At 45.3% G+C, this 19,068-nt stretch overlaps 1 protein-coding gene and 1 long non-coding RNA gene across 9 annotated transcripts in view; one reads left to right on the forward strand and one right to left on the reverse strand.

The window, feature by feature from the left end:
• RAI14 (retinoic acid induced 14) overlaps window positions 1-18,574 on the reverse strand; it is a 137,109-nt gene extending 118,535 nt beyond the window's left edge. For 3 of the 8 annotated variants that reach the window (XM_073891042.1, XM_073891041.1, XM_073891040.1), the window contains exon 1: window positions 18,383-18,574. The gene's annotated coding sequence lies outside the window, so the exon portion shown is untranslated. The other 5 variants (XM_025867418.2, XM_073891045.1, XM_073891043.1 and 2 more) reach the window with 3 other exon arrangements.
• LOC141372406 (uncharacterized) lies at window positions 9,659-11,389 on the forward strand. Its single transcript, XR_012377628.1, has 3 exons — window positions 9,659-9,744; window positions 10,935-11,082; window positions 11,296-11,389. It is a non-coding gene; the product is annotated as an uncharacterized lncRNA (long non-coding RNA).
• Window positions 18,575-19,068: the final 494 nt, after the last annotated feature.

Consider the following 19,068-nt stretch of genomic DNA (forward strand, 5'->3'; position numbering starts at 1 on the left):
GGGGTAGGCAGCACGGGGCGGGAGGTAAGGGAAGGGGGTAAGGGAGGCCTCCACACTGGAAATTCTAGGAGAGCAACTAGCTGGCTCCCCATGGCCACTAGGAGCAATATTAACCCACTAAGGCAAATGGCAGCTGTACACACATGTCCATTTTCCTGCATCACAAGAACACATTTGCCTTCTAGGACACCAGACCACAGGATGCAAGAGCAGTGGTTTGCAATCAGTCCCTCTGAATCACTGCAACAATGAGAGGAGCAGAATAAAAAACAGTGTCCTCTGCCTAATCAATCCTTCCATCATGGAACGTGGAACGCTTCTACACCAACACTGCAACACTAAGCCTCCGAGACAGGCTTCAGGGTTTGGTTTGGTTTTTTGAGAAAAATCAGACTTAAAATCCAAAGCACTGAATAAGACCTTGAACAAATGTAAGGAACTAAAATTAAAATACTTCTCTCCTCGCCGGCGCCTACCTCTTCTCCCTCAAGTACTCGTTTCCTCAGACAATAATCTCTCTGCAACAAAGATGGAATTTTAACCAAAAGCTGTTATAAACACTCAATTCTCTCAATCTGGCAAAACAAATACATTCTGTAACAGGTCTCTCCAGGTCAACTTTCCCAATAAGTTGACCTGACAACACAGCACCTCATGCCACCCAAACTGCTCCCCGGGTGGGAAGCTGCTTGAAGTCCCTGCCTTTGCCTACGACTATGTCATGGCTTCTGGAATAAAGAATATCAAATGGGAACCAGATGCCAATAAGTACTGTTCCCCCCTCACCTGATTTCATCCACAGCAGATATGTGCTTATCTCGGTAAAACAGAATTGTAGACACACATTTAGGTTAGGAGAACTCTCAGCAGACACTGAGGAGGATTCACAACTGACCAAGGGTATGACATCTAATAATTAGGTGTCAAACACTGCAGGAATTCAAAGAGTGGAAGTCTTTGAGGGCTGGGAAAAAAATCAGAGAAGTCTTCAAACAGGGAAGTCTTCATAACTTGGCCTTAAAGGAAAATTAGGATTTGGGCAAACTGATGAGGAAAGGGCATCTCGTCTAAGCTTTCCCACAGGTGGGGCATGTCTATCTTAGATTTGCAAAGGTCAGATACTGGTCCAATCTCTTTAAGCAGTCCTATAAGCTTCTCTCAGGGGGTTGAATAGATATAGTGGAAATCATTGTATGGTTCCTTCCAAAGAAAGATCTTCCCCCAATCTCCACACACTCGGACCCTTTTACAACCTGGACGTGAGTGAGGGTTCAAAAGTCCCATTATCAGTTTTCAGCAAATTTGAAAATATGCATCTCAGGCTGCTTACTTTGGGATGGAGCATTTTCAGGGTAGGATTTTCATTTTGCTTATACACCGTCAGCATACAATCAATAAATGATTCATGAATGAATGTGTAGAACAAAGATATGGGTTAGGCGTCTGAATAGCCATTAGACCTCACCTTTAACCTCAGCAAAGCCCTCACTGGTCCCAAATGCACTGGGTTAGCTGCACTGGGATCTGAGTGAAGGCAATATGATTAGATTTCACTACGTACACACGAAAAATACTAAGTTAAAAAAAAAAAAAAGAAAAGAAAAAGCAACCTCATTTGGTCAGTGGAATCTTATCAGGTTGCCCCTTTTTAAACCATCCTGCCTGCCTTCTCTGGGCTATATTCCTCACGCAGCCCCTCCCCAGCCACTCGCTGAGCTTAGCCCAAAGAACCACCCATTTTGAATAATGGAATGTGACAGTCAGCAGAAAACAAGGACCAACAGATAGAACCCCGGGGGCAAGTTCTCAGGATACAGATTTTACCAGTCTGATAAGACAGCACTAAGGGGCAGGCCAAGGATTCTCCCAAATCAACATGGCCATTGTGTGACTTAGGAGATTCTACCACTTCCAGTCAAAGAGCCGCTCAATAAGGAAAAAGTCCATCCTAAATCTGTCCAGCCCTTCAACTCGAACCTCGGGCAAGACTCTCCATAGCCAACACTCAAAGTTCACTGTGGCTGAACAAGTGAATGGTGAATGAATGAATGGGCCCTAAGTGCTAAATTGGAAACACAAAGATATAAAAGATACTTTGTTCCGAAGTAAGCAGCCAGTACCAGATGCAGATTTTCAAAGGATTTAGCTCAAAACTGGTAACAGAAAGGGTCAGAGTATGTGGAGCTTGGGGAGGATCTCCCCCCACCACGCCCACTCCACCCCTGGTTTTACACAAGGCCTGACAGCAAGATGCCAGGAGAAAGTGAGGAGAGAGGGATCTTCTCTTCGAAAACATATTTGAACTTTTTCTTATTTGATAAACTGGGCATTCTAAGCTTTAAATTAAGAGCACTGAGCAGGGGTGAAGGGTGGGTGACAGGGACGAGGGGGATCAAGACGTCAAACTGGGCTCAAACTTCCAGTTACAGAAGCAGCAGTGGGGATGGAAGGCAGAGCATGGTGGCTCTAGTTAATAACACCGTACCGTGTATTTGCAAGTCGCTAAGAAAGTAGATCTTAAAAGTTCTCATCACAAGGAAAAATATCTTGTAACCATGCGTGGTGACGGATGCCAACTAGACTTAGAGTGGGGACCATTTTGCAATGCATACCATCATTACACCACACACCTGAAACTAATATTATGACGTATGTCAATTATCCCTCAATAAAAAAAAAGGGGGTATTTAACAGCTGAAATTGCAGAATTTTTTTAATTGAAGTCCTAGATTTCATCCAGAGGCAAGGGACATATTAACTTTAATGAATAAAATTTAGAGTGGGATATTAAAGAAAGCTGCTTTATGACTGCATCTTATTTATTCATTAATAAGATTACATCTTATTTATATTTATTCAGCAAACCAGATACATATCAATAAATAAATGAATGCATAAACAAGCAAATTCTACCAGGCATTAATTATGGGCTGGGTGCTTTTATATAGGTCATCTTTTTTATGAACTAAGGTGCAGGCTTGTTAAAAGATTACCCAGATGATAAGAAAAGGAAAAGTTTAGGGGGAAAAAAGGCAGAAGCAACAGTTTCATTTTGGCACTGAATCCTTTCTAGAATACTCTAATATCTCACTTTTTCCCCATGAAAATAAATGACCACATTCTTTTTAACTGTAAATGTCAGATATTGTATCATAATAATCATGTGGTAAAATGCTCTTGAGAGCATTAATCTCTGTCAATATAGTCACAACTTGCCTTTATCCAGAGGATGACACTTCTCTTGAGACACAAATACATCACTCTTATTAAAGATAAAACCTGCCATCAACCAGAACCGATCTAGGTGCATTGATTAGTCAGGGCCAGCAGCACTGATGCACAATTGGCCAGGGCTCTGGCAACATGACTATCTGGTTTGTCAAATCTCCTACTCACGTGCTCCAGTAAGCCTACCCAAGAAAAGTCCCAAAGTTACCTCATATGCCCTAAATCCATCCAATTTAAAAAACACCGGCTTAATCAAGACAAACTACTTCTGGAATACAAAAATCATTCGAGGACAAAGAAACTCCATGGGATTATCCCTCATGTTGAGATTATTTTTAGATCTTTAACATGGCCTTCCTTTTCAACATTACTAAATCTTTGATGTTAATGTCAACAGCACCATCTAAACGTACCACTGTGTTCATCTTTCCAGAGAAAAAGCTGCCCTGCACTTAGCTAATAATCAACCCCAAGTGGTAAGGCACATATGCTATGTACCTTGGCTTCCTCCTCCCAGTCCATTCCTTGGGCTTCACCCATCTCAAAACCCAAAAGAACCGATCAAGTTTAAAAATACAGGTCCAATCCTCAAACAGGACTGGCGAAAATATAAAACGTGGAAAGCAAAAAGTCACTGTGGAAAGCAATTTGGCAGTTTTTCAATTTTTTAAGATTTTATTTATTTATTTGAGGGAGAGCGAGCACATGAGAGGGGGGAGGGTCAGAGGGAGAAGCAGACTCCCCGCTGGGCGGGGAGCCCGATGCGGGACTCGATCCTGGGACGCCAGGATCACGAAATGAGCCGAAGGCAGTCGCTTAACCAATTGAGCCACCCAGGTGCTCCAGTTTGGCAGTTTCTTACGAAGTTAAATATAAACTCACCACACAACCCGGCAATTCCACTCCCACTTGATCTCGCCAAGAGAAATGAAAACCTATGTCCAAAGAGTTGTACACAAATGTTGGTAACAGCAGTATTCGTACTTGTGAAAAAGGGGGAGCTCCTGAAATAGCTATCAGCTAGGTAAACAAAACGTGGCCTTCCAACATGATGGAATACTATCCAGTACTAAAAAGGAACAAAATATCAGTACACGTTGCAACACGGATGAAACTCAAAACCGCTGTGCTAAGTGAAGGTCAGACATAAAAGATCACATGTTGTAAGATTCCATTTGTAGGATGTGTCTAAAAAGGGCAACTTTATAGACAAAGGAGATTAGTAATTGTCTAGGTCTGGAAGTGGTAACAGACACCACAGAAGGACATGAGGGATCTCTTTGGGGGGAGGAAAGTGGTTTTAAACTGGATTGTGGTGATGACTGTACAACTATACATTTCCAAAAAGTATTAAACTGTGGACCAAAATTGGTCAATTTTATGAAATATACTCACGCCTCAACAAAGCAGTCTTTTAAGATGTCAAATACGAAAAGAGAAAAGGAAGGCCATCTGTAAACTTAAACAGTGAAAAATGTCGTTAGAGGAATCGAGAGGGTAGGTTCCACTTACGGTTATATTTAATTAGTGTTTTTACTCTAGAAAGACTTGCTTGTCAAACAGTGGCTTACCGCCTGTTTTCACTGGTTCTTTGACTTGGTTTCAAAATGGGGATGACTCGGACTCTCCACATTCCGGAATGTTGAAAATGTCATTGTAGTGATCACAATGGCTCTGTCTGGCCTGAATTTCTATACCCATGGTTTGTCAGCTTTTTCTGCCCATGGGTCCCGTTCCCGTGCTTTCATAAAAAACACCTTTTGCACAAATTAGCATGTTTCTCATCTCCGGTCCAACAGAGAGGGACGCCTGCTCACTTAAAGGCAGGGCTCTTCATTTCCTTCGACATAATGGCGTTACCTTGCACGCTGCACTGGACCTACAATCCTCAGTGCCCAGTCTTCTTCTGATAACTGTGCCCCACTTCCTTTAGAAACACCGACCCTCCAACCGGCCATATTCCGGCCATAGCGGTTTCCGGAGGGATGGGAATGTGTCTTCAGCAAGGCTAGTGGGACACTCCCCCTGGGATTTTCAGGAGGAGGGAAGATGAAGGGGAAAGGGGAGGGAGAGGAGGAAGGAAAGACCTTCCTCTGTGGTGGAGAAACTGGGAAACATGAGCCTGGCAGCCACCCCAACCCTGTGCAGAGAACTGGCTGGAGAAAAGGAACCAAGGAGGCCCCTGATTCCAGGGATCCGTGAGGTCTCGCAGGGGCCACCCCCTTTTGGCACAGGATCTGGGGTCCCATGAACAAGACCCTCCCCTTCTAGCCCAAGCTGGGCGTCTGTCACTTGCCATCTAAGACTACACAAATCCTTCTCACCTCCTGGATCTTGCTCAGGCTGTCATCCCAGATGCCCTTTTAGGCCTAGAACTTCAACAGCCCCGTGGGGACCTGCACTTCTGTCTGATCAGCTCATTTCTGAAGTCAGGAACTAAATTCTCTTCAGGGACCTACAGAAGCGAAATACACTCTTTGGAGTCTAATTGGGCTGAACATAACAGATGACCTACAATGTCCCCCCTAGAATCCCTCTGTAAGGAAGAGCACTTTTCTTCAGGTAGAGGAAGAGCACTTTTATCATTCATTTGGTAATCAGCTGCTCTACGGTCTGTTCTGCCTCAGGCACCAGGCCCTGGCCCACCCCCCCCCCACACACTCCCTCCACTCTTCACCTCTACCATTGCAGTCACCCCCAGAAGACCTCTGTAACCAGCCCAGTGTGGGCCTTCTGGGCTATTTCCATTCTGAGAGCATGCGCTGCTCTTTGACTCTCCTACAGGAACCAGCCAACAATGAAAAGAATCACCATGACCTGCGAATGCGTAGCATTCAACTATTTTAAACGCCTCATGAAATACAAAGCCACTGTAACAGCGAAGTCCAAGAGGGACCCCACCCTGTCAACGAGTGGACCTTCCGTACCTCCTCTGCTCCCCAGGTGACTCAGTTCCACAGAACTGAGGGGGACCTAGGGAGGGAGACAAGGAAGCTGCTCACCAAGCTGAGGCTAAGGATGAAGAAAACCCTCAGGAAAGGGGTAACAAGGGGAGAGGAGCAGAAAATGGGGAAGCTGCCCTGGGGTAAGGGGTGCAGGGCTAGGGCTCAGCTGGAGCAGGAGGCCTCAAGGCCCAAGGATAACCCTCCAGGCAGTTAATCCTTGAATACTGAAGATATGACATGCAAACATGCTGTCACTCACCCTAATTTATTCTAAACAAGACAGCTGCAAGCAAAGTCGAACACAGTGTCTTGACCAAGGCGCCCTCCCCGAGGAGCTGTGCCAGCCTGGAGCTGCCACACTAGCCTCTGACAGGGCACATGGAAAAGCCTTTCCAATCTTTTTTCATCAGCAGCCCCAGCCTGCTCCAGGCCTGTGCCATAGGGGGGCCCTAGCACCACCTGCCTAGTGAAGACAAACTCCTATTAACTGAATGCGATACCCTGGACCTTTTATCTTTCAATTTCCAACCACTTTCCGTGTTTAGGGATAAGAAGCAAACAGCATTAGCATGAAAGATGGGACTGCTTCCATTAACAGTATCAAAGATTAAACATGTTCCCCCCATGCCCCTTACATCCACAAACCCACATACCTTGTACATGATGCTAGGAAGGTTTACAGAGTGAAAATATCATGACTATGCAAGAACTTGCAATTTAAGGAGAAAAATAAGAAAGCTATACTGCCTTTTTTGCTCATATGCTTTGAATAGCAACTATTGGTCAAGTACACAGGGGATGTGGAAATGTGGCTCATACATAATCCCGCCTACAAGAGGGGGGAAAAAAATAAAGGTCTATGTAGATCAACGCACTTGCACAAAAGCAGAGAGATACACAGCTTTGTCAACCCAAAACACAAATGTCCACTAATATCACGTGTAATCAGTTTTTGATAAAGATATTCTATTTCTCTAAAGAAATGTTAAAAGCTAACCGGGTAAAGACACAGGGAAGCTTCAATGTGTTTCCCGAGGGCATTCCCAGTGTCAGGTGGTGCGAGGGTCACAGGATCCACAAAATGACATATTGTTTAGACCAGTACCCTCCAATACACATGGCTGCTGAGCATCTGAAATGTGACTAGTGCAAACTGGTGTGAGCTCTAAGGGGGGAACACACAACAGATTTCAAAGACTGACTCTGAAAAAGGAATGTCAACTATATCATTAAGAAGTTTTACACTGAATACATGTTGCTAATATTCCGGATACACTAGGTAAAATTAAATCTTTCATTACAACTAATTTCATTTTGTTTCTTTTGCTATAAGAAAACCGAGGATAACCTCTGTGGCTTGTATCTGTGGCTTGCTCATATTTCTATTAGGCAATGAGGATTTAGGTTTTCCCTTCAAAGACTGTGAGGCCAGCATGCATTTAGCAATAACAGCACGTTGGTGTTACTACGAACAAGGCAGGCAGAAAATGAGTATGTTACCATGTCATATTTAATGTTCACTTAATATCATAAAACCCCACAACTCAGATCTAGTAAATACTCTAAGTTCATAATAAAGTTGTGATTTAAAAAGATTCACTCTGCCACATGCAGAAGAAGGAAAGATGAGCAACAATTTCATGTCACTCAAGACTAACGGACTTCTAGGCAAACTCGACTAGTACTCTGCTCCACATGGTTCAGAAAAAAGGTCTAGGTTTTTCTCTAGCGACAGCTGGATGACTTTCCAGAGCATTCACCAAGGGGATTTAGCTCACTCATCACTTCATTCTGAGGGCCACCGTCTTCATTGGAACCGCAATTTTATTGCTCTGTGCCTGGATGAGGACTGACACCAGACAAGTTGTCTGGAGAGACTGAGAAACTTGTTAATGCAATTGGGAATAAGACTGGCCACTACAAAAGGAAACATATCTTCACCTTGTCCACATTACCTGGTGATGTAATAATAGAAGAACTAGATGAAGGAGTGAGGATACAGGGAAACATCGTAAATGAAACAGAAGATGCCAGGCAGATGTGTTGCTGTGATGGACCAGGCCAATCTCTCTTTCTTGCTATGGGTTAGAAGGGCAGTTATAATCACACTGGCCAGTCTCTCAGCACTTCTTTAAAGGCAGGCTGATAAGGAACGTGGTAACATCAGCAAGCACAGTAACAGCCACAGGAACTCTTATTTACTAAATGAGGACTTTACAAAATTTTCTTTTACTTCGCAATTTTTTTTTTTTTTTTTTTTTACCATTTCATTATAAATGGGTCTTTTCTCATTTAATGCTTCTACCGCTTCGGGATTAGATGCTATGGTCATTACTGCCAGTTTCCAGATCAGGAAACTGCAGCCCAGAAAGTTTATTTGGCTAAAATGGGCACAACTGATAAATGGAGGCTGGATTTCAATTCTGCTTCCAAGCCCAAAACAGGACACTGGGCTGCATATTAAATGCAATACTTGTAATAATAACAAATTAAAAAAAAAAAGTCTGGCCAACAGACCACCTTTTTACTATTTAAAAAAATGTAGTTGCTTTTAAAGATGGGGCAGTTCTCGGATCTGCTGCTGGCACACATAAAGCTCCTTCTAAGTCTGAATGGACCGCCTTGAAAAAGGCATTCTTCTGGCTGTTCTCCCTCACTCACACACCCCTGCCTCATTCCAGGGGAGGGTACCATTTTTACTTTTTTGTCCTTTTCATTTGCAGAGCCTACGCATGCCAAGTACCTTTAAGGAACTCATCAGTCAAAAAAAAAAAAAAAAATGCTTTTCCACACAGCTTTGCTAAAGTTACCAAGTCAGTAACAGGGAAAAATGTAAAAATGATTACAGACCAGCGAAGTAGCTATTATTATACTCAGCTGAGCTGGTGAACTACAGATTTGGGTGGAGGTTTCCCTGTTTTGGCAATGATCTGGAAAAGCAGAGCTTCTAGATACGTAGATGCTTCCCTAGGATTAGGTCATTTCTGCTCCTTAAGAAATTGTTCTAGTAATCCTGTATAACAACTCTTGGCCAAGCTATAAAAAATGAAATATTGCACCAATATTATAATAGAAGTGGAATCCTAAAACCCATCAGCCAGCCAGACAGGAAGAAGGCAGGCAGCACAGGTGCTATTTGTCCTGAGAGCCACGAGCCAGGAGCACCCGGGCGGCCAGCAGGCTGCCATCTAAGCCTGAAGCAGATATCGCCAGGATAGGCTGAGCCGCTCACTCTCTTTCCCTGTGCCACCTTGGATATAAACACCCACTTGCCATGTAATGAGAATCAAATGCGCTTTGTTCCAAGGGGTATGCACTGAAAATAATCAGGGGTTGTTTAAAGAAGAGGAAGCAAGCTTGTCGCCAAACAAGACACAAACAGTAACACAGCTGTCAACAGATTGGCCAGGAGTCAGGCAGGGGATAGGAGTCATTTTAAGGCGATCTCTCTTTCTGGCTTCCGTAGGCTCCGGAGGAAAAGGACAGAAAAAGTAAACAAACGGCACACCAAACGTGGCATAAAGTGGCACAGCACAGAAAGAATCTAAGTAGGGAGGATTGCTGAATGGAGGTATGTACGATGTTAGTAGCAGAAATGAGTTTTTCCTTTAAAAGGTCTCCTAGGAAATCCTGAATGGTATACAGAGATTGGTTATAGTTGCTCTGCCTATATTTGAAATACTTTCTTTCCAATATAAAAAAAGCTCACAGGAAAGAAATGTGAAACTTTTTAATCAGGAGAGAGAAAGGATATATCTTCTCGCCCCTGCCCAGAATCTAAGTTTACAAAAACAAATATCCAAGAAGGATCTGAGGGCATTCGAAGCAACTTGCTCCCATGATGAATTTGGACTGGGTAGGCCTGAAGTAAGACTTGATTGGAGAGAATGGTAGGCTCCTCGCCACCACCCAGCCCTGTGTGAGGTCCTTTTGACAAGGCTCATGCAGGACCTCAGGGCTCCAGCATGTGTATGCGGCTGGGCCCCAGCTTGTATTTTAATTTTGGTTGTCTTTTTAGGAGGAAAAAAAGGGGGGGGGGCAAGCCATTGTCCATGAGCCTTTGGCTCACAAGTTCCCACATCCTCTGGGTGGCTGAGACCTCTCCAGTCAAATGACTACAGGTCGTGATCATCCATGGCAAGTTAGTGCTCTTTCATTTTTGAAAAATGATCACTAACATGTCAACTTTCATAGGAGGAGATGGTCAAATTACATGAGCAGTCTCGTCCAATTAAGAGACTCAGCGCAGACATTAACTCACTGACAAAGCTTGACAAATATTTGTTCATGTGATTCTTGCTCAGCAATATGCTAAGGGACAGGGTTCTGGTCCCTTCTGACCTTCATGTCCCTGCTCAATGCCCTTCTGCCTGATCTGGGATTCCCCACTGGTCTCCAACCCAGCTTGTCCAAGTCTATACCAGTCTTCTTCGTGGACATCAAGCAGAATTAGCTACATATAGGACTCCCAAGGTCACGGTCTACATCGAAGAAAGACAGAAAAGGGCATTTAGAAGCCCTGTGCTATGAGCAGCCAGAATGTAGGTTTATCTAGCTCTGCCTCCTACTGGGTTACTTTCTAAGGGGTCATTTCACTTCCCCAGGCCTCAAACCAGCTGTATAAGGAGTTCCCCCACCACTAACAGTCTGCCTCATACTGTAGTGGAATGCAAATGTGTTAACCTGGTTAAAACTATAAGCTCCACGAAGGCAAGGATCACCATTCACTTTTGGATCTTCTAATGCTGTTTCCATCAACAGGGATTGCTCACAGGAAATGTGACGATGAGTAAGACCGGCCTGGACCTCCGGAAGCGGACAACCCAGGAGCACAGTGCAGAGCAGAGGAAGTGCTCGATTCAGTTAAACGGACTTGGAGCACTTGCATCACTTGCCGTGTTACAGGCAGGTACATATCCCTTCGGGCCCAATTTTTGACTGAAGAGATTGAGGAGGTCACCTTAGGTGAAATGTGACAGAAGGAGCTCCCTGTGCATGGCTAACAATGGCAGTACCTCCTTCCAGGGTCTGCTACCTCCTACAGGAGAATTTTCTCTGGAAGAGCAGGCTTCCAGCTGAGGGTCAACTCCCCAACTAGGAAACGTGGCCCTGTCTTCCTCAGGTTTCCCAGAGGCAGCCCCATCAAGCTGGGAGGCCAAGGTAAGCAGAACAGAGCGTGTTGGAAACATCTCCTCTACTGGACGGACCAAAGATTTATTCCGTGAGCTTAAGAGTATTGTTACATGCCCAGGGACATCTCCATTCCCTCCTACAACAGCCAAGGAAAGCAGAAGGAAAGCAGAAGACAGTGGAGGCCCAAAGCTAGACCAAGAAATAGCTTGTCCCTGGGGGTGAGAAACTCAAGACCCATCCTTAGAATTCATCAGGTCTCTGTGAAATAGTCATACTACCCATCCACTCGCGACTTCTCAACAGCATTCTATTGCATCCAGTAGAAACATTGCCTAAAAATGGTCATTGGTATGTCAACTGGTTGGCATAGCAACCAGTGACTGGTTTTCCAATTGAGGATATAATTCTTTTCACCCACGTAGAACAGGTTATCAGATCTGGGGATAGTGGCACATGATAGAAAACAGACCCCTTGTAATTGTACTGCTGATCCTTACGAGGTGGCTATTAAAGGTAAACAGCATAAATCCGATACAATTTTCTAGGTCCTTTCAATAGATCTTGGGCTTTTAACCTGGGGAGTCCAAAGAGGTTCATAAATGGGTTTAACACAGGGAGTTCTATGCTCTTGAAACTGACAAAGATGATGAATGTATAGCATCCCTGTATATGAACAAATTTCTCCCCAGGAAAAACGGTCCAAAACCTATATCAGATTTCCAAGTGTCCACCTTTGATTCAAAAACATTTAGAAATCACTGCTAAATGGCCTTCCCTGGTTTGCAAAATGGACTCCTCTTGGAGGAAAACACTTTAGTCTGTGCTGCCCTAGAGCGAAAGGAAGCTGCTCAATCTTGTATTCCTCACCAGTGAGCTCTGCCAGAGTTTCTTTTTCTGGCTGGGTTTCTACTGCTGCAGCCAGCAAAAAGAACTGGACAGATGTACTGAACAGAGTCTAGTAGATGTTGCTGTGGCTGGTTTTTTGTCATTTAGCACTTTAAAAAAAAAAATAAAACATTCTGGATTACACTGAATTCATCTAGAAACCATAAAAGAAAAAAGAGAAGCCTGATTTTGTTCCTTGCCAATCACAATACCTAATAGGGATAAGAAAAGTTGAGCCGCAATATAAAAAAGTAAATGATTGTGAGGGAAATTGATACAGTAGAGGATGAATTGCTTATGTTAGGTTACTTGGTAATAAACTTTGGTGTTCACTAAATGACAATTTAAGGAAAAAAAGAAAAAGTATGTTTTCTCCCACTGTACAAGTAAACTTCTTGGACTACAAGCAACTTTTCTCACCATCAGATTCTGACCATTAGAAGGAGAGATGAACAAATCATGAGGAACGCCGAAGGCTTCCCCTTGCCCAGGGATGACCAATGGTCATGGTATTTATATAGCAAGACACTGCATACCCAATGAACAGCATTTACTACAGAAGAAACTTAACTAGATAGCAGGTCCGGTTAGACCAGGTGACCCACCACACATAACCTGCTGGAGAAGCAGTCAAAACACAATGTGCAGACTTATCCGAAGGGTGGACATGTTTCTCAAATACAGGGGAAAGAACCAAGGCTTAGAGATGTGAAATGTCTTTACCTGGGGAAAGAGGAGACCTACATCTTCTGAACTTCAACCTGCATTTTGCTGCTAACTACCTCCACTCCTCTCCTCTGCCTTTGGAGCATTAAATTCTAGACTAGGACAGCTAAATATCTGAAGACCTCCCTGGGAGGCTTTATGACCCATGTGTGTAATTCAATAAACATTAATCACCTCCTGCGGGACAGATACTCTACTGGACACATGGAATACAAAATTGAAGAATGAGGCAGACTTCCTTCATTCAAATAGAAAAATTTGTTTTGAAACACAAAGTCTGTAAAGTTACTTATTAAAATACTGACTAAAGGGTGGACTCGGTTTCCGCTCAGATTCTGATTTCAAGGGCTTGAGATCCAGCCCCCACCTGGGCCCTGCCTTTGGTGTGGAGCCTGCTCGGGTTTCTCTCTCCCTCTGCCCCTGTGCACTCATACAGGCATGCTCTCTCTCATATAAATCTTAAAAACAAAACAAAACAACTAAATTTACTCATACCCATCAATGAGTCTGATGTCGAAGACTAGTTTTTTGTTCACTATAGATGGCTGGAGTTGAGAAATTGACTGTTGATTAACAATCCTCTTTCATTAAACCACCTGCGCTTTTCAGCTCAAGGGTAGTGATAAACCAAAAAGAAGAAATTTCTAAATCATGTAGCATCTTGATAATAAATAATTGTATGCTTACAGTTTTCAACTTGAAGTTTAACCCTCTCTGGGTCCATAATAAGCTGATTTCTTTCAATATAATTTTATTACAAAGGATGCAATGGTTATACTTTTGTACACTAGTGATTTTTTTTTAAAGGATACCATCAGTATCATATACGCATATAGTTACTAGGGAAAAGAAACCTAGACTCCTTTTCCCTATCACCCACTTAAAATATACTCAAGAGGCCTTTGAAATATTTAGGTTTGTTTTGTCAACTCCTGTATTCATCATGCAAAGTAGAGAAAATTCAGTTGGCTTCTAGCAAAATAACACATGACACTAGAACAGCAAATGTTTTTAGTAAGATTAGTTAAGGATTTTATGATGTGACCATTTTTAAAGTATTTCTAGGGACCCTACTATATACTGGTTGCTTCTGGATCTTCAGATTAAGGTCATCTTCCCACCCCATCCCACCCCCAAAAAAGCCTCACCATGATGAGCATACCCTCTGCAAACAATTCAGAGAAATACACTTTCTAGTCTTAGAAATTCAGTGTGGTTGGCATTACTTGAGACCACTGCAGTGCTGTCTGTGCAGATGCTGTGTGGAATGGAGACACAGTCTTCCACATTTAAAATGTTGGAAAGCTAAGTTATCGAGAAAAGGAAAGATGGGTGTGCTTCTAGGCATCGTGCTATTTATGGTATCTTCTGAATTCAGGTTGAGGCAAGTGTTGGCAGAAAAAAAGACAAGTACTTTGTAGGATAGAGAGTAATTTCTTTATAAGATGTTATGTTTCTTATCCTGATGGAACCTGTAAATACAACCTCTTGGGGGACTCAGTTACAGGTGTGGAACCACCAGCCCCAGCGAGGATATCCAAAATATACTAAAAGAAATTCTAAGTAGAAAGACACACAAAGAGCACTATATTTGTTCATTCATACATTTGAGTACCTCCTTTTGTCAACACTGTTCTAGGCACTAAGAATTCAGCAGTGAACAAGAGACAAAATTCCTGTCTTCGCTGAGCTTCTATTCTACTAAGGAGACTAATATCAAAATATATGGTGAGCTAGAAGGTGTTAAGTGCCATGGAGAAAAAAAACAGAAGAGGGGCAGGGTGCGCTGGAAGGGGTAGCTGATGAGACAGACACCTGAATAAAGCCTCGGGGGGACTGAGGGACAGAGCCACAGAGATGATCTAGGGGAAGAGTGGTCCAGACAGGACAGCAAATCCAAGGGCTGAGGCAGGAATGTGCCTGGCAACTTGAAGGAATAATGAGGAAGTGGAAGTGTTTAAATGCCTTAAATTGCTTCCAGATTAAGGGGTTACAATTTGGGGCAAAATGTCAACACATCTTCATAAACTCTTTGAGTAAGAATTTACAAAGGCATGTTCCTGCTCTAACTACTTAATCTCACCAAGCTTGAGGAAATGGGGAAGAGAAGGTTGCGTGGGTAATCCGAGGTTATGCTGCTAGTGATGCCAGAGAAAAAAAAAACTTTGGAACAAGTATCCCAAACTCAGCACCACAGTTTGCCTCATGCTTCACCTTTATCGTTAAAGGGCGCTTTTCTTACTCAAGAAAATATAAATCGTAAAAACAAAACAAAATAATCCAACTAACAATCTTAGAGCTAAAAAGAAAAAAAAAGGATCAAATTCACTTTTTTCATTCAACAGGTAAGTAAGAGAGACCCTATGTACACCCTAAATTTTTGCTGAGGAATGAAACAATAAATGCAGCATGACCTAGACCGAATCTCCCAGCAATGAATGGGACCGGTGTATAACAAACAGGTCTCCGATGCTTGTAATAGCACTGTTACCCTAAAAAAATAAAAAAAAAAATTAAATAAATGTTTAAAAAAGGGAACACAGATCAACGGTCTCAACTGCCCTTAGCAGAAAAAGTGTAACAGTGAAAAATTGGAAACATTCTAATTTTCTCTTGGCAAAGGAATTAGTATACTATGATTTATTCATACATTGGCATTCTCTGTAGCCGCTAAAGTAAATAAGAGCTACATGTGCCTCAAAACATAGTGACAAATTTAAAAATGCAAGCAGTATATATATATAGAACTATGCCTTTTATGTAGAATACTAAATACACAAGCTCACCGATATTGCTTATGGATGGATAGATAACACACCGAAGTACCAAAACGTTCGGAAACTATGTACACTAACATCCCTTTAGTGGTCACCTGGGGATGGAGGAAGAGGAGGAGGGATGGATAAAACACTTCAGTTGCAGTTTACTTTTATTGGGGGACATATGAAGCAAATATGGAGATACTGGCAACTTTTTTTTAAATTAGCAACTCAAACATAAGTAGTGTCTATTATGTATATATGAACTATTTCATACTTTATTTTTATTCTGAAAGGAAAAAGGAAGAGAGACAAATTTCCTCCATCACATTCCATTAACTGCAAGCCAGGTTTCCTTGACCTCCGAACCTCAGTTTCTTCACCTTTAAAATGTGGGTAATGCTAGGCATACCTGCCTCAAAGAGGCTTTGGGAAGTGGCGGCCTGGAGCAGCACTTCAGTGTCAGGGACACTACTATCATTCCCCCACTGAGTCTCCATGGCCCAGCATCCATTCATTCTATTCAATTTCACAAATAGTAATATGATTTTTCACAATAGGGTTACAACCACCACCACCATCCCCCCGCCCCCCCCCCAAAAAGCCATAGAACAAGTCTAAGGCATGTAAATGCTACAATAAGTTAATGAAGCCTTTCCAACCAGGGCCTGGCAGAATGGCTCCCTCAAAGAAGAGTGGCAAGAAGGACCATTCTGCCATCAACGAGGTGGTGACCAAAGAATACAGCATCAACACTCACAAGTGCATCGACAGAGTGGGTTTCAAGAGGTGTGCCCCTTGGGCACTCAAAGAGATCTGCAAATTTGCCATGGAGGACATGGGAACTCCAGATATGTGCATTGACATCAGGATCCACAAAGCTGTCTAGGCCAAAGGAAGAAGGAATGTTCCATACCGCATCCATGTCGGGTTGTCCAGAAAAACAATATGAGGATGAAGATTCACCAAACAAGCCCTACACATTGGTTATCTATGTACCTGTCACCACTCTCAAAAATCTACAGACAGTTAAGGTGGATGAGAACTAATCTCTGGTTGTCAAATAAAGGTATAAAATCGCAATAAAAAAATTAATGAAGCATCTCAATGAATGGAGACGGAAAAACCCAGGATACCCCAGCAGAGAACCACCTCTCCCAATCCATGTTATGCAAGCACTCGGTTAAAAATCATAAGAACTGGATAAATTTCCTCACATTAAAGTCTATGCTCTTACAAAAGCCCAAGGGGAAAAAAACGACACCGGTTAGGCATCATTAAGGAAAGATGATCAGATTACATCCATCAGTAATAAAACTCCCAGCCACACCTGTGAACAGGTGGGGGCCAGAGCAATCAAAATCCAGCCTCCTTGTGATACACTAGCTCTTCTCCAACTTCGTTCAAACCACAAGGTGAGGCTCTCCTCTCTAAGATGAGCTTCTGCTGCGTCCGACTGATGGACAAACCAGCTCCTCCCCGTCAGGCCCTTACAGTTTTGAGATCACGTTGTCCAGGGAACTGCCAACGTTTCCCTATCCCAGCCAGCTTGGTATTCTCCTCTCCCAGAAGGAAAACGGAGACCCGTCCCAATCACCTGTGCGCCTGCGGCCACGGGAAGCTGCTGGTCGTGGTGCGCGGCCTTGAGCCCCAGATATGCCCTGACCGCTGGAAATAAAAGTTGCGCTGACCTGGGTTCCTTGGAGCAGCGCAAGCCTGGACCTATAGCCCAGGCCCCAGCCGCTTGGAAGGTCACTTGTAACTCCTCCATTTCACACTGGTCTCCATCTGTCCAGTCTGCTGCCTCCCTGGGCTCTGAGCGCCCCCTCCACAAAAGGGGAGTGTGAGGTCCAAACGCAAAGGAGAGCGTGTACCAGGGGGCAGCAGATGAACCCTAAAAACTGCAGAAACTAAAGCACGGCCACAAACCTGCCCAAGCCGGCAGCGAAGGGAAGGTGGGTTGGAGAAGGTACCCACCCACCCACCTGGGCAGAGTTGGGGTAGATGGCGGGCGGGCGCCCCTCTCCCGAAGTCCCAGCCGCCCCGAGTCTGCCCGAACTCCAGCATCCCGCCTCCCCACCCTCCTCGAAGCTGCGGCGGGGAAAAGGACACGTAGAGCGAGGGGCACTAGCAGGCCTGCACCCCTGGGCCCGCCGAAGGGCTCCCTAGAGTCAGAAAAGGAACAATAGCAGACCCTCGGTCGCCGGAGCCATCCGGAGTCTCCCGCTTGCGCCTCCCTCCGCGGCTCCTCCAAGTTGTGCGCGGAGGCGGCTCCAGCCCAGAAGCTAGGGGCCGGGTGGGGCGGCGCGGGGCGGGCCAGGCAGGTAGGACAGGGTACTGACTCCGCGCCCCCCAGGACGCCGGGCCGGGCTGGCCATTCATTCCCGCCCGCGCTCGCTCCGCCGCCCCCGCCCCGCGCCCTGCCGCTGCCGGCCTGCGAGTGGCGGGGGGCCGGCAGGAGACAAGCCCGCTCCCAACTTGGCCCGGTCTTCCCTCTTACTCGGATCCCCACCTCCTCCTCTCCCTCCGCAGACAGTTGGCGGCCGGTGGCAGACAAGGGAGTGGTGGCGGGACCCTCGCTGCCACCCCCGCTAAGCCGCTCCGCCCGGCGCGCCGTCCCTCGCCGGAGCCCCAGACACAAAGGCGGGGCGGCGAGCCGGGACCCCGCTCCGGGGAGCCTCCCGACTCTCGGCGCCGCGCACTTACCCCATCGAGGCGGAGGCTCCCGGGCCCCGCCGGCTGCGCCACTCCGCCCGCCGCTTCCCCAGGAAAACGCGGCCGCCGGGCTCGCTTCCTGCTCGGCTTCCTGCGCCTCGGTCCCTCCTCCTCCCCCCGCTGCGGGGGTCAGTGGGCGCCGCGGCTCCGGGGCTGGGCCGGCGGGGCGGGGGCAGCGGCAGCACCACCACGTGGCCGCCCGGCGCCGGCCCCCGCCGACCTGGATCCCGCGGGAGCGAGAAGGGAGGTGCTCGCCTCTCCCCTCCCCTTCCACCCCGCGCGGCCCCAAATTCCGCGAGTCAGGTGACCCAGCCCCGCGCCCGGGCCGGGACCTGCGGGAGGTGCTCGCGGCCCCGCCGCCGCCACTGCCACTGCCGCCCCTGGGCCCGCACGCCTCGGGCGTTCGTGGTTGGCTTTTCGTTTCCAGGGCTCGTGGACCTTTCCCCGCGGCTCTGTTCCATCATCATCATCACCTGAAGTTAGTGGGAAACACACCGGTGTTCTAACCCCGGGGTTTAGCACCGGTGAGATCCCGAATAGTATTCATTTCTGGTCAACTTCCAAAGTCGTTTGTGGTCGTGGGGGTGTTTTAAAAGTCACTGATCCGAGCGACTTCTTAACCACAGTCAAATCGGTTATATTTTCCAGAATTATTGAACAGAAAGTAAACCAGAATC

This window comes from Callorhinus ursinus, unplaced genomic scaffold (genome assembly GCF_003265705.2).
Source record: "Callorhinus ursinus isolate GAN/ISIS: 27379988/994484 unplaced genomic scaffold, GSC_fseal_2.0 scaffold3, whole genome shotgun sequence".
In the NCBI taxonomy this organism is placed as follows: domain Eukaryota; kingdom Metazoa; phylum Chordata; class Mammalia; order Carnivora; family Otariidae; genus Callorhinus; species Callorhinus ursinus.